The sequence below is a fragment of the Tenrec ecaudatus genome, chromosome 9 (genome assembly GCF_050624435.1).
Source record: "Tenrec ecaudatus isolate mTenEca1 chromosome 9, mTenEca1.hap1, whole genome shotgun sequence".
In the NCBI taxonomy this organism is placed as follows: domain Eukaryota; kingdom Metazoa; phylum Chordata; class Mammalia; order Afrosoricida; family Tenrecidae; genus Tenrec; species Tenrec ecaudatus.
The window spans coordinates 115,741,816-115,755,985 of record NC_134538.1 but is presented as its reverse complement, the minus strand read 5'-3'; the positions used below and the strand labels follow the sequence as shown (position 1 = coordinate 115,755,985).

Genomic DNA, 14,170 nt, shown 5'->3' with positions numbered 1-14,170 from the left:
GAAAAGTATAAAGGTTCAAAGTATCATGGTGTTTCTCTCCTCAATCCACCAGAGACACTAAATGTGTAAAAGTGAAGACTACCTTTGCTTTCTACAATGTAAATCCCTCAAAGTATACGGTGTACAGTTTTTATCATAGGTTTTAAATTCATAATCATTTCTCAATACAGAAATTGTGGTCAGCTACAAATTATGTTATCTTATTTTTAAATGGTTTTAATTTGTATCTTTTGTATATGTAACTGTCTTGGTTATTTGGCTAATTTTTAATGGTATTAAAGTATTAACAATACCACCTATCAGGATAAGAATAAATTGATTTGGAAAATTTTTTTTAAATCGGGAAATATTTAAAATGGAAACAACTTTATAACGGGTCAAAATATAGATCAAATGATAGAGTATTACCTTTTAACCTAATTAAATCTGCCATAATCAGCTTTACAATGCCCACTGTCTGATAGCAGGTTTATTCACATCCCTGGACTAGATCATCCCATGGAGTTTAATGCAGGCAAGAACCCTGCAAATAGATTTGGCCTTCCACTGTCATCCAAAGTCTTCTGTGAACTAGGTGTTCAAATTTAGGCTCTGATGCCATTTCCTCCTTGAGATAAGGATTTAAAAATTTTTAAATCTCATCCCATTGTAAAGCGACTTCAAAAAATATGGGAACACTGTCAGTTATTTTTACATAGTTCTTTTGTTTTTGTGTGTGTGTGTTGTCACTTGTCGACAACAGCTTTTTGTTTTCCTCAATGAGGAGTGTTGCTCATTTGTGAGCCTTCATTAACTCAAAGTGAAATGGTTAAGATATTTATCCTGTTAGAATAGGCTGCATCTTTTTAACAACTCATTAAAAACAAAACAGTACTCTGGCTTTTTAGATGACTTATACTAATTTACATTGTTTACCAAGCTGTAGTGCTTTAAGAACACTACTTAAAAAGCAAAATAAGCTTGGTTTACATTTAAAAAAATTTAAATCCTTGTATCGCACAGGCTGTTGTGCTTGTGTGGACTTTGAGGTCCTCTCTCTCACATGGTTGCTGGTTTGAAGACCAGGCTTAAAGACCCCACATGCTATTCTTCTCATAGTCAGTCACTATCTGATTTCTTGATCATATTTTCTATAGCACCTATAGCTTCAGTGATCTCTTCATGGGGCAGGGTGGTGAATATGGAGTATGGCCATATCATAAGAACCAATTGTTCTGAGATTGGGGATAGAGACATTGACTAGATTAATAATTACCTAGGAGCATGAGAGGGGATGTTAGGGCAAAATGAAGAGGTACCAACAATGAGTACAACAAATGTTCTGAAACTTATTGTGGTGGTTATTGCACATTTCTTCTTAATATAATTGATTGTCTAAGCTCTATGGTATGTAAAGTACGTGCTTATAAGCTATTAAAATAACAATAATTTCATTATTCTCTCAGTGGACATAGAGCAGACCTATAGAGAAGGGAAGCTCATATTCTAAGTGAATACAACCCTGCGTCTTCCTAATGGAGAAAGTGAAAGCCATTCTTCCTTCTACCTAATCAATCTGCATAATGTTTTAGTATACATTAACCTTCTAGTAATCAAGTACAGAATAAGGCAAAGGGCACGGGGGGGGGGGGGGGGGGGGGGAGTGGGGCGGCCATCAGGGACATAAAGGAAAACCAGCAACTAAGAGGCGGCATAACCCCATGCTTTAATACAAGCTTTCAGAGCCAAGCTGCATTTTGTGGCATCTGGAATGTGCAGTGATGATCTCTCTTGAGCACCTGTATTGGGGCAGGCCCTGCTCTAAGGACCGTCTCATTTAAGCTTCACGGTAACCTTATTTCACAGAGTAGAACATCAAGGGTGTTTGTCTTCTCCATGAGCACTCTCGTGGTGGTGCTGAAAGTTGACCTCTGGCAAGTCCACTCTGGAACCTCTACTTCGAACCATAAAATTACACTTTTGCCTGTTGCCCTAACTATGTTTAAATCTGTATTGAAAATATTTCCCACAATAACTTGAAGGAAAGTGTTGACAATTGCTAAAGTGGAAGAGTAGCTAAAGTGTCTGAAATAATAAAATGGAGTTTTAGAATTGATCTTGTTTTTATTCAACTTAAATTTCCAAATCAAATAAATCAGACATAATCTTGAAATGGAAGCTAGTTTCCACAAAACCATATGACTATAAGCAATTTTTGAAATATCAGCTCAATTTATTACTGCATAAACATTTTACCTTTCAAAAAGACTGAGGAATATTTAGTGAACAACAGAGGATTTCAAAATAGCTTTCTTTCTTTCTTTCTCTTTTCAAGATTTTGAGTGGCAGAGAATGAGGGACAGTGTTCTGGGACAGAACTGACTTGCTGGCTGCCCAGCATTGCCCAGTGCTAATTAACTTATAGCTTCTCAGCTCATATAAGTGAATATATATCAAAAACATCAAGTGTCATCTGCTTCCTCCAAGGAGACAATTTGGTAATATACAATGGACAGTGACCTGAGATCCTCTAGTCCTCTAGAGACTTAGCTTCTAGTTCCAGTTTCTGTAAAGAAAGCACACTAGATCTTGCTGAATCTTGGCTTTAACAGCTATAAAGTGTTTCTTTGGGGAAAAAAGATGTTGTGAGCTCGTTAATTACATCAGGGACTATTCTCTCACTGCTACCACATTGACTTTGATTCACAGTGACCAAATAGAACAGAGGGGGAAAAGCTGTCCTGTGTATTTCTTAGGCTATCAATCCTTATAGTGGCAGAAAGCCCTGTCTTTCTCTTACAGAGCAACGGGTGGGTTCGAGTTGCTGACATTTCGGTTAGCAGCCCAGCACACAACCCACTAAATCAACAGGGCTAGGAATTGGGATTACAAGGATGCATATTTTGTTCCCTTAAGGTATAATGTGTTGTCTTAATGTGTTTTGAAAACATATTAATTATCAGATGGCTTCCATATTTTTCATTATCAAGCTACTACCCTAGTATATACTTTCATGAAATTTATGTTCATTAAAAGAAGAGTTGGAAAATTCTGTCCCCCAATTTTTTAATTTGCAAGAAAAATTATATTAAAGTGCTCATGTTCATGGTAGGAAACATAAGAAACCTAGCATTACAAGAAAACAGTATTGCTATTATAGTCATAATCCTGATTATTTGACCCTGGTAATCTTTTAAAATCTTTTGTTTTTATAAAAATGAAAAAAATAAATTGAATTCCCAAAGCAGCAACTTTAATTTGTATGCACATTTATATATTTGAATATATTGGTAACCCCACATGGAATTTACATAAATACACACAAATATATAAAATGAAGTCATAATCAAATATTTATATACTGAAACTTGATTCTTATTTCCAATAATACATATAATCAGATCGATGTCTCCTGTTGAGCCTCAACAAATAGTGCTGAAAATACAAGGCTTAATACTTATGTTTTGTTGCCATTTACATTCAGAAGCACAAGTTGGTTCTCAAAACAAGCTAAAATAAGAACTAAATGATTATAATGAATTTAGGTGACCTTTATTCACCTACCATGCTACTCCAATAACAGAGCCACCCAGCCAACAAGCCATATCATTTCTGTGGTGATTGTGATGAATGCTTCTTTCAAAAGGAGACCGTGAAAGCCAGTACCAAGGACTCATTATGAACAAATAAATATTAATCATTAGATTTCTTTAAAATTTTTTAACTTTAGTAAATGACAAAAAAACCCAAACATGCTAACTATTGTGTTTAATATGGAAATATTTGTGGACATTAAGAGTTATTAGTGAGTGAATTGGCCTCAAACCAAAAGGACCAACAATGAAAGGATTTGAACTTGACTGGGCTCTGGCATAAATAAAAAGGATCATACTAGTTTAGGTAGATGGTCTTTAAAATTAGAGACAATTGTCCAAGCAAACAAAGGATCACTATGTAGTTCAAAATCAAGAAAAGTGGATGTCAGCACTATATCCTTTCAGTATGCTTATTTAATCTGTGACTAAAGAAATAATCTGAGACACTTGAATATATAAAGAAAATCTCAACCTCAGGATTAGAGAACTCATTAATGACCAGAAATATGCAGATGATACAACCTTGCTTGTTGAAAGTGAAGAGGATTTGAAGTACTTGCTATGAAGATTAAAGACTACGGCCTTCAGTGTATATTATATCTTAATATAAAGAAAACAAAAATGCTCACAACTGAGCCAATAAGTGATAAACTTATAAGCAGAGAAAATATTGGAGAGAGATGTCAAGAATTTCATTTTACTTCAATCCACAATTGACGTTCTATAAAGCAGTAATAAAGAATTCAAACAACACATTGTATTGGGAAAAACTTTGAAGTAGTAAAAAGCAAAGGGGTCACTTGTGGACTAAGGTACACTTGACCCAAGCATGGTATTCTCAATTACTTTATATGCATGTGAAAGCTGCCCAATAATCGGAAAACTTTGAAAAGAATTGTTATAGAATTATGGTGTTGGCAAAGAAATATTAAATATACCTTAGACTGCAAAACGATAAACAAGTATATCTTGGAGATGAATAGCCAGAATGTTCCTTAAAAGTAAAAATGCTGAAACTTTGTCTCACGTATATTGGACACATTAGCAGGAAGGACCTGGGTCTTGGTGGTAAGTTATCGACAAAAGAGGAAGGCACTCAACAAGATGGATTAACCGGTGTCTATAACAATGAATTCAGTCATAGGCTGATTGTGGTGGTGGCAAAGGACCATGGCAGAGTTCATTGCACCTAATAACAACAAATGATAAAATAATAATTATTTAAAGGAAAAAGACTAAAATCATTTAAATCATCAGAGAAATTCATCTGAGGAAATATGGAACTGCATACATGTATCTCACAGAAATATCACCATAATCAATTATATGATTAATTTATTGTGCTTTATTACACACAATCAATACTGATGATTTTATAAAAAATATACCACATTTCATGGCAGGGTAATGACAACATACAACCTTGACCTCTAAATTATGACCTATGTTTTTGTTGGATAAGATACTTATCAAAGCTTAAGGTATAAATATTGGGAATGGAGCGGCAAGGTCCCCAGGGAATGCTGAAAGTGAACTTTGGGTGAACAAGTAAATGTGGTGAAGAAAGCTGATAGAGCCCAGCTATCAAAAGAGATAGTGTCTGGGGTCTTAAAGGCGTGAAGATAAACAAGTGGCCATCTAGCTTAGAAGAAGCAACAAAGCCCACATGGAAGAACACACCAGCCTGTGTGGTCCCGAAGGGATCAGCTATCAGGCATCAAAGAACAAAAAAATCATATCATTGGCTGCACACCTCCATGATACGATCGCCGAGGACAAACAGGTGCATAAGCAAATGTGGCGAAGAAAGCTGATGGTGCCTGGCTATCAAAAGAGATAGTGTCTGGGATCTTAAAGACTTGAAGGTGAACAAGCGGCCATCTAGCTCAGAAGCAACAAAGCCCACATGGAAGAAGCACACTAGCCTGTGCAATCACGAGGTGCCAAAGGTATAAGGCATCATCAAAAAAAAAATCTTACCAAAGTGAATGAAGGGGGAAGTGCAGAGTGGAGATTCAAAGCCCATTTGTCGGCCACTGGAGATCCCCTCACAGAGGGGTTTAGGGGAGGAGATGAGTCAGTCAGGGTGCAATGTAGCATCAATGAAGAATACAGCTTTCCCCCAGATCCTGGATGCTTCCTCCCCACAACTACCATGATCCAAAGTCTACCTTGCAGGACTGGAGAGGGCAGAGATTGTACACTGGTGCATATGGGAGCTGGAGGCATGGAATCCAGGGTGGATGATACCTTCAGGACCAGGGGTGCGAGAGGTGATACTGGGAGAGTAGAGGGTGAGTGGGTTGGAAAGGGGGAACTGATTACAAGGATCCACATGTGACCTCCTCCCTGGGAGATGGACGGCAGAGAAGGTGGGGAAGGGAGACTCCGGATAGGGCAAGATATGACAAAATAATAATCTATAAATTATCGAGGGCTCATGAGGGAGGGGGGAACGGGGAGTGAGGGGATAAAAAAAAAGAGAACCTGATGCAAAGGGCTTAATTGGAGAGCAAATGCTTTGAAAATGATTAGGGCAAAGAATGTACGGAGGTGCTTTATACAATTGATATATGTATGGATTTTGATAAGAGTTGTATGAGTCCCTAATAACATGTTTTATATATATATATATATATATATATATATATATACCTCACTTGCCAAGAAGGTACTAGAGCTATCCTGTGTTACTGTGTCTTTATAAAAATTCATACGTTTGGAAACATGTCTCACAATGAGCATATCTCTACTCTCATGTATTATCATGTCTAAAATTTGTGACATCTCAAAGGTGAACACTTATTTCTATATATTCATGCATTTTTTTCTCTCAAATCTCAGAGGTATCCTCTTAGTCAAGAAAAGAGTTCTTGAGTCTTTCCCCTTGGTTAAAATCCAAATCTCCTCAAGCTATTCAAAGGAGGGGTATTTATTTTAACCTTCATAGATTTCTCCATTAGGGTCTATCAGAGTTTTCATTTTCCTTGGCTGTGAATTCTGTTGTAATAAGTTCTTTCATAAAACATTCTTTCTGGACGTGGGGCCGGTGGCCCGAGGCGGTTGGGCCCGGGGTGTCAGTGCCGGTGGAATCCGGCCATGGGGGGGGCTGCGGCTGCTGGCAGTAGTCCTCACGTGCTGCTGGTGGCCCGTTGGCGGCCAGGCGAAGACCGTGCAGGCCATTTCAGCACAGCTGCGGCCCGAGATGCTCGCGGGCAGAGCTTCGGTCACTTCAAGTTCCACGGTGACCATGCTTTGTGTGTGTCAGAATCAACAACATAGCTGCAGCTATTGGAAAAGACGCGAAACTCTACCTGTTTCCACTGCAGGAAAGTGGTCACACTTACAGCTGTAGCGAAACGCTACCTAAAGCTCAATTGACAAGTGGGAGACAGTCTTCTCTCTGTGTGCTCGCTCCCTTGGAGACTCTCTCTGCTCACTCCCTGCGAGACATCCCTGAGGAGAAGCCACATGGACCTACCCTGATGCAACCAGAACCCTGGACCTGGAGAAGCCACATAGAGACCCCAGCCAGCACTGAGATGCTTACAGCACCACTGGATCCACAGGACTTCCAACCCACTGGCCCGTGATCCTTCTGCATTTGGATCATGGCATGTCTTTTTGAAACTGAATAAGACTGAATATAATTTGACAGTGGCCCAGACTCCGTATCCGCAAGCCTGGCATGTGGTTTATGCAGACAAATACACATGCAAAGACGACTCTGAGAATTCACAGGTGGAAGAGATCCAATTTGAAATGATGCTACTAAACCCAGATGCCGAAGGGAATCCACTTGATCACTTTAGTGCTGGAGGATCTGGGTTACATGAGTTCTTTTTCCTTCTCGTCCTAGTATACTTTGTAATTGCTTGCATTTATGCTCAGTCCCTGTGGCAGGCTATTAAGAAAGGAGGACCCATGCACATGATTTTGAAAGTTCTGAAACTGCATTGCTGTTGCAAGCTGGTTCAGCTTTAGCTAATTACATTCACTTCTCCAGGAACGCCAAAGATGGAATAGGGGTGCCCTTCATGGGAAGCTTGGCAGAATTTTTTGACATCGCTTCCCAAATTCAAATGTTGTATCTTCTTCTGAGCCTGTGCATGGGCTGGACAATTGTCCAAATGAAGAAGTCACAGAGCAGAACTCTCCAATGGGATTCCACTCCTATGTCCACAGGCATTGCTGTGGCCACAGTCTTAACTCCGAGCGTCTTGCTACTTTGGGAGCAGTTGGAAGACACCGGTCAGTACAACTACCATTCACAGCACAGCTTAGCAGGGATCCTTCACATCCTTCTATGAGTTTGCCTCGCGTTGTCTTTAGGCTGTGGACTCCACCAGATCATCGCCGTGGAAAGGAGGACACTCAAACGGGAGTTCTACATCACATTCGCCAGAATTTGATTTTGGAAGAAAGAAAAATGCCCTGGTTCGTAGAGTCTCTTCCTGTTAATCAGCTCAGTTCCACCCTCTGCCCTACTACCCCTCAAATGGGTACCATTTTTAGTTTTCCAATCCACCAGCCCCTCTGAAATGTGCTAGTAATGTTCTTAATCTGATATATCATGAAAATAACATCTGTCTACATCTGAAAAAAAATTCTTTCTTCTACGGAAATTGAAAGCTCCACAACAACTCGCAGCTATCCCACCAAATAGGTGCTCTTTGATAGTCCTTCAAGGAGCTCACCTCGTCAGTTAAAAGGCGATTACAATCTTCAATCGAGCTCTCTCGCATGGTAACCACGGCAGAGAATTTGGACTTAAAAACAATTAAACTCACCGCTATCGGGTTCATTCTAAGGAACAATAATTATTTCAACTTTATGCACGAGGTTGTGTTAAACAGCTTCCCTATCGTTGTGAGGTGGGAGGAACTGTACCACAGTGGTTCCCAGTGCTTCCCAGGGGCCTGTGCCAGAAATGTATGAATCTCTGCTCAGGTGCCGGGAGCAAATGCTTGGAAAAGGTTGATCAATCACATTTTCCTAGTAGCCTTAAAGTTGGCACCAAATTTTAATGAGTCATCAGTTTATAGAATTCATTTCATCAAACACTCCTTACCGGGTGAATACAAATTATATTATAAAAGGAAGTCAGCACTGGGCCAACAAATGGAGGACATTGTCTACATATTCGGAGAAATAAACAGAAACAAACAAACCAGAAAACATTGTTGAGGCAACTGCAAAAGGAGAGACAGCAGAAAAAAAATGGCAAAGTGTAGGAGAGAGCATGTGCTACCCAGGAGAGGACGGCTCAAGGAAACCTTCCTCCAGGAGCCCAGTGGGATCACCGTCTCCCATACCAAATCTGCATAGCCACCACAGGAAGAGGGGGAGTCAAACAGTACTACCAGTGGGGTGCCAGCTCATAAGTGCATGGATTTATTCCAAACAAAGCATCTTTGAACAGGTCTCTGTAATCTGTGTGACTGCATGCAAATTACCTCCAGAATACATTTGTAATGGTCTCATTAAGGTGCTTTCAAAAAGCAAAAAACAAAATGAAATGAAAACAAAGGTCCACTCTTGTGGGGATCTGCTGGGCTAGTTAAAATCAAGGCCAAGAAATTGGCTTGTTATGATCGTGGGGGATGCCAAAGGCATAATATTGATAGATTTTCTAGAAGTATGCAGGACAATGACAAAACTCTACCAACCGACCTTGTTCCATCAGGTCAATGGTGACACATAGTGACCCAACGGGACAGGGTAGAACAGCCCCTGTGAGTATCCAAGACTGTTAATTGGAGTAGAAAGCCCGATCTTTCTCCAGTAGAGCTTGGTTTTGAACTGCCAACCTTGTGGATAGCAGCACAACAAGAGCCACTACATCAACAGGGCTCCTTCTAGGACAATCACAGGGCTTATTGAGAAGTTTTAAGGAAATTTAAAAGTGCATTGGTGAGAAAAAGGCCAGGACATCTTTTACATGTACATTGAATAAAGAAGATAAAAAAATGTGTTTGAATAGGTGTGATGAAGAATACTGAAAATGCTATAAACTGCCAAAAGAATAAAAATATGGCCAGACTCCTCCTTCGAGGCAAGGAAAGCAAGATGTCATCTCATATACTTTGGACCTGTCAGGAGACACCAGTCCCTAAGAAGGACGTCATACTTGGTAGAAAGAAAGGGCAGTGAAACAGAACAACCCTCAATGAAAGGAATTGACACGGGGCTCAAGCATGTGGACAAGTGTGAGAAACAAGGGCTTCGTCCTGCTGGGCACAGGGTCACTGTGGGTTGGAATGGACTCAGTGGCATCCAGTAACAACCACAACAGCATGATCAGATTCTTGCGAAAAAGCAGGCCAGGTTTGGGGTACCACATACCAGCTGAAGGGGCCATGATTAATGTCTATTGTATTTGTTCATCTGCTCCATAATATCTTAATTAATATTTAAAATGATGTGCATTGATTATTGAGATACCCACAACATGCTATGACAATATTAAATTATGTAATGAAAGTGAAAAGATCCATTGTCTACCTCACTCTTAAGACTGGCATCTATGAAAAGATAAAGAACTTCATATAAGAACACATACTATGAACTAGACTACATCTCAGAGAAATTGTTATTTTATTCTTTCCTGGCCAAAAAATAAATTTAAAAATTAGTTAAGAGATAGATACAACAAATAGAAGAAACTTGGTCAACCCTGGAATTTTTTAAACTTTGCTGTCATTAGGGGAATTAGCTGAAAAAAATCCTATTGTGTTTTCAATAATGTCAACATTGCTTCAATTCCTATTCATATGGTGCCCATTCTAATATGCAACAATTACTGACTGTGAGTGGAACCATTTGTTATTCCTCAATTCCTCAAAGCTATTTCTTTCCTCTTTTATTTTTTTATTTGAAAAGTTATTTTACCTTATTTTCTTTTAATTGGGAGTTAATACACATATCACTCCACAGTTCAGTCCCATCAAGCAGCATTGTACAGTTGCTACCACCATCCATTCCCAGACAGTCTTTTCCTTCCTGGACGCCTTGCCATCATGTCCCGTTCACTGCCCCCGCCACCACCACTGTACCCCACCCAAGAAACCTGCACTCTACTTGCTACTTCTTTCCTCTCGTTAGATCCCTTACCCCTTGTTCTCTATCTGCAGACCTGCAGTACCTAATGAAGCCATCCACCTTTCATAGCGCGAGTAACCTAACACCATTCTGGTCATCACAGGTAAAAGACAAACCTCTTAACAGTTAACTTTAGTTCTTTTGCTTTAGAGTGTTAGAGCTACCTTTAGGCATATTTGTATGTCTCTTAATAATCACTACCATTTTGATAACCATTGCCTTTTAACTGTCCTGTCTTATTGTTTAAATCCACTTTCTGATACATGCTGTTACCTATATGGTCAAATCTTTAAGAGAAGGTCTAAATGAAGTGAAATGTTTGTTGCCTGAGCTATCTAAAACTTTTTATTGCCTCCTGTCATCCAAATAAGTTTCCTTCATAAAGAATTCTGGTTTTCATGCTCTTTCTTCGATGACATGTCTGAAGTTCATTCATTTTGTATGCCTTTTAAGATAAATTCTAGGATTTTCCTTATGTTTAGAATTGTAATACTTTCATAGCTCTGTGCTCATCTTTTCTCCGTTATCTTGCTCAATCCACAGAGTCTCTGGCAATCTGAAGAAATGTTCTTTTTCCAAGTATAGGAAATCGTGTTTTCTCATTTCTTTGATTTTCCTGCTCTCCTATCTTTTAACATATTTCCATCCATAACTCTTTTTAGAAAGATATAGAAGCTCTTTATACCTCCCACCCCCTGCTGCCACAAATTCTGGGACATTTTCTTTACTTTGCCTTTCAGATGTTTTGTTTGGTCATCAGTGATTTAAATGGTAGTATTTGGCTTTTTTATTGACATTTCATAACCTTTACAATATATTTTGAATTTCCCACAAGTGTTTTGTTGTTCGCTGGTTGTGCCTTTTCATATGTGCCTGCCTGTCTTGTTTCCAGATGCAGTCTCCTCTATAATTTCTCTGAGGGTGCTAATCAAACATTTTTCCTTTGTTCCCTAAGTGATCTGTTCTCTTCCATGTCATTTGTTCTGATTGTCTGCATTGTCTTCTTTTTTCATGCTGTTGATTTTCCTAAATTGTGCTGAAACTTGGTTTTCTCTCCATATTAATAGGTAGCCTGAAAAGGTTCCTTCTGCAGTTTTATCGTCAATCTCTCCCTCTTGTGAGCATCAGGGCTGATGAAGCTCAAATGTCTTGCTCTCAGACTTTGCTCCTTTCCTGCAGCACAATCCTTCCCAAACATCCCCTGGATAGTTCCCAGGATGGAGACCTGGTGATGCTGTTGGGTAATCATTGAACTGGCGAGTACAAGGTTGACAGTTCAAAACCGCCAGATGCTTCTGGGGAGAAAGATGATGCTATCAGCCCCCTTAAAGATTTGCAACCAGAAACATTGCATTAGGTCTATAAATCATGACTCGGTGGGAGTGGATTTGCTTTTGTTGTCTTCTGGCTTCCTATGAAATTACAGGTCTGGTTACTTTATTTCTATTTTTTCTTTGTATAATAAAATTTGCAACAAGGTGTTCACCATCTAAGACTTGTAAAGCAGTACAGGTGACAGCCTTTTCCACTGCTTAGACCATATAGACATCCACTGTTTTTATTATCATTGTTGCTGCTGTTAGAAGTGGTTCTGGCTCACAGTGACCTTGGGTACAACAGAACGCAACCCTGCCCGGTCTTCACCGTCCTCACGATTGCTCATCATCATGTGAAAGATTGCAGCCGATTTATGAAATGCAATGTGTTGTTTGATATCTTGACTGCTTCCCCCATCCGCATTGTTGTTGATCCGACAAAGATGGACTCCTTGATGACATCCTACTCATCTCCATTTAGTATGCTGCTGTCTGTTGTGAGGATTTTGAGTTGTAATTCATACTGAAGGCTGCAAGCTTTGATCTTCATGAAGTCCTTCAAGTCCTCCTCGCTTTCTGCCAGCAGGCTTGTTTCATATGTATGTCACCGATTGTTATTGTCTTCTCCCTACCCTGATGTGCATTCTTCTTCATATAGTACAATTATTTGCTCAGCACACAGATTGGATACATACGGGGAGAGAGCACCATCCTGATGCACGTTTATCCTGTGTTTGAACCATGCGGTAGTCTCTTGTTCTGCTCACACAGCTGCCTTGTTTCCCAGGTGCAGGTCCGCCACGATACCGAGGTGTTCTGAAGTTCCCATGGTTTGTTATCATCCACACAGTTGAATGCTTTACTAGGTAACAGGAATCATGATGGCACAGTGGGTTAAGTGGGTTGCTAACCCCAAGGTCTGTGGTTCAAACCCACCAGCCACTACTTCACAAGGGAAAGATGAGGCTGCCTGCTCCCATAAAGTTTATTACTTCAGAAACTCTATATAGGGCTGCTATGAGTCAGAATTGATTCAAACACAGTGTATTTGGTTTGGGTTTTGAAGTCTAGGTGTAAAATTAGAAATGAGTGGAAAGAACTGCCAGTATAAATCGGCCCATTACATATGATTTCAGTGATGGTCATAAACATTTTCGGGGAGAAATCATGATGAGGCAATTGAACCAAACCCAAAGGATGAACTTCCAGACCATGAACACATTATTGTATGAAATTGCTATGTGAACTTATATTTAATATATGTTGTACTCTTCCCAGTTTGGCACTCAATGAATGTTATGGGAAATGAAAACACAGTATCTTTCCTTAAAAGAGCCCTGGTAGCATGTTTGTGAAAGTGTTATTGATCAGTAGTTCAAAGCCAATGGCCACTCCACAAGAGAAATATATGGCACTCCATTTCATAAAGTTTAAAGAACTTGGTAACCCTATGGGACAATTCTACTCTGTTCTATATGGTTTCTATGAGTCAGAATTGACTCTACCACTATATTGTTGATTTTTAAATCTCATTCTTTATTAACAACAGTTTACATATGAAACATGGAAACTGATTATACAAATCAAAGAGTATTATATTCATTATAACAATTTTCTGTAGATTAAAATATTGAGTTTTAAAAATAACTTCAGAAACATAGCATAAGTTTATTTCATTTACCTTATAACTCATGAAGAAATATTTCATTTTCTATGAGTACAATGCCCAAAGTCTAGAGAAATATAGTCTGACTTTTAATCACTTTGTGACAGTCCATTTTCTTGCTTATAATACATTGCTCTTTGAGTCAATGTTGACTCATGGGAACCCCTGTGGCTTTCTGAGATGGTAACTGGATAGAAAGTCAATTCTTTCTCCTGCAGAGTTGCTGCTGGCTTTGAACTGCTAACCATGAGGATCTCATTCCCCACGTGTAACCACTAGACACTAGAGCTCCATATGACAACTAGACACTACTGGCTATAGGTGGGGTCAAGCTTGCCAATCAAGTGATAGCTTGATGACATCTCCTTGGGGGTATGGCCTTTTATAGTTCGGTCGGTCTCTCTCTCTCTCTCTCTCTCTCTCTCTCTCTCTCACTTACTTTACCTTCCATCTAGCTGTGCCTGCCACTAGGGTGACATGCTTCCACCAACCTTGGACCCATGTGACTGCAC

The 14,170-nt window shown here is 39.4% G+C and overlaps 1 pseudogene; it reads left to right on the top strand.

The window, feature by feature from the left end:
• The first annotated feature begins 4,582 nt into the window (after positions 1–4,582).
• LOC142456092 (integral membrane protein GPR180-like) lies at positions 4,583–8,004 on the top strand (annotated as a pseudogene).
• Positions 8,005–14,170: the final 6,166 nt, after the last annotated feature.